This window comes from Oncorhynchus mykiss, chromosome 18 (assembly GCF_057628025.1).
Source record: "Oncorhynchus mykiss isolate SJ-2025 chromosome 18, ASM5762802v1, whole genome shotgun sequence".
Lineage (NCBI taxonomy): Eukaryota > Metazoa > Chordata > Actinopteri > Salmoniformes > Salmonidae > Oncorhynchus > Oncorhynchus mykiss.
In genome coordinates this window covers 9012501-9015000 of record NC_143039.1, presented here as the reverse complement: position 1 = coordinate 9015000, position 2500 = coordinate 9012501, and positions in this window count along the sequence as shown.

The window sequence follows — 2500 nt, the reverse complement described above, 5'->3', positions numbered from 1 at the left end:
GAATACTTTCCGAATGCTCTGTATGTCCGTCCGTTCCTTAGCTGGAATGGAATGTTCGTATCCTGTATAGTTGACTTCCAACCTATGTGGTTGTCTTGCTATCTTTAAGACGAATGCTCTGTATGTCCGTCAGTTCCTTAGCTGGAATGGAATGTTCGTATCCTGTATAGTTGACTTCCAACCTATGTGATTGTCTTGCTATCTTAAGACGAATGCCCACTTCTGTACAATGTGTTGCTCTGGATAAGACCATCTGCTGACTAAAATATCAAAAGTAAAAAAAATAAAATGTTTTATTTAATAGTTTTTTTTTTTTTTTTTACAGGTTTTTCTCATTGAGAAAACATCTCTTTTCCAAGAGAGACCTGGTCCAATAGCAGCAGGGGGGGAACACAGTTTCAGGCAAAACAACTTACATTCACTAACACAACATTAAACACAGCTATAGACACACATACAGTACAACAATTATACAGTGCCTTGCGAAAGTATTCGGCCCCCTTGAACTTTGCGACCTTTTGCCACATTTCAGGCTTCAAACATAAAGATATAAAACTGTATTTTTTTGTGACGAATCAACAACAAGTGGGACACAATCATGAAGTGGAACGACATTTATTGGATATTTCAAACTTTTTTAACAAATCAAAAACGGAAAAATTGGGCGTGCAAAATTATTCAGCCCCCTTAAGTTAATACTTTGTAGCGCCACCTTTTGCTGCGATTACAGCTGTAAGTCGCTTGGGGTATGTCTCTATCAGTTTTGCACATCGAGAGACTGAAATTTTTTCCCATTCCTCCTTGCAAAACAGCTCGAGCTCAGTGAGGTTGGATGGAGAGCATTTGTGAACAGCAGTTTTCAGTTCTTTCCACAGATTCTCGATTGGATTCAGGTCTGGACTTTGACTTGGCCATTCTAACACCTGGATATGTTTATTTTTGAACCATTCCATTGTAGATTTTGCTTTATGTTTTGGATCATTGTCTTGTTGGAAGACAAATCTCCGTCCCAGTCTCAGGTCTTTTGCAGACTCCATCAGGTTTTCTTCCAGAATGGTCCTGTATTTGGCTCCATCCATCTTCCCATCAATTTTAACCATCTTCCCTGTCCCTGCTGAAGAAAAGCAGGCCCAAACCATGATGCTGCCACCACCATGTTTGACAGTGGGGATGGTGTGTTCAGCTGTGTTGCTTTTACGCCAAACATAACGTTTTGCTTTTTTTTTTTTTTTTTTTTTTTGATTCTTCACAAATTCTTTCGCAAGGCACTGTATATTACGTAAAAAAACCCCACAAAAGTCTTGACTAAAAAACAGCTGTCCTAAAGACAATTCCACTCTTCCGTGACATTGACATCGATCAAGTGTTTAAACTCCCCCAACGAAACTAGATCATCCAATTTTAAATCGTTCAGGAGAGAATTCCAGGACCACGGAGTCACTAAAACTATTTCTACCATGTCCTGTTCTAATTTTTGGTTCTGTTAGAAGCAAATGAGAACAGGACAGTAATTGATATTTATTTACCTCATTTACAAAAAGAACAGAGATAACATGTAATTTTACCCAATCTGGCCTTATAAATCAGTGTATACCAGTGTTTAAGCCTACTACGCAAGGTCAGTGACGTGATCATCATTGTGATCTCTACAGCGCTGCTGGCTGGTCGTCATTGACCAGACGTTTTGGATTTATAATGAACCTGAGTGCTGCATGATACACTGAATTTCAGGCCTGCATGTATAGAACATCACTACAATCTAAAACCGCCATTGATGTACATCTCCTTCCTGGCCTCCAGAGAAAAACAAGCCTCATGCCGGTAATAAAAACCTATTCTCAGCTTGAGCTTCCTTATCCAGTTCTCTACATGCACAGTGACGCTCAGCTTGTCATCAACCCACACACCCAAATATTTGTACACTTTAACTTGCTCTATAGTATAGCCAGGCGACGTAGCAATGACACGATTAGTAACATGCCTGGCATTTGAAAATACCAATATTTTTGTTGTACCTTTAGAACCAGCTTTAAATCATACAGATTCTGTTGTATGATGTAAAAATGCTCTTTGAGCAGTTCAAAAAGCTAAAGATAAACTACTACCGCTTGAATAAAGAACAGTATCATCTGCATAAAAACAAACATCCGCTGTTTCAATAATATAATATATAATATATATATATATTATATATATATAATATATAACATAATCAATGTTGTTGATTTACAAAATGAACAATAGTGGGCCCAAAATAGAACCTTGCGGAACACCTAGAGCACCACCTCTGTGGACTCTGTGGATTTACAACCATCCGCCATTACACATTGTGTACGATTTGATAGGTAATTTATAAACCAATCTAGAGCATGACCAGTAATTCCAACATTTGCACCAACACAGTGTCAAAAGCCTCAGACAAATCAATGAAGACGGACACACACAATGTAACTTTCTTGTCAAGAGCCCAGTGGATGTCATTGAAAACCATCAATGTTGT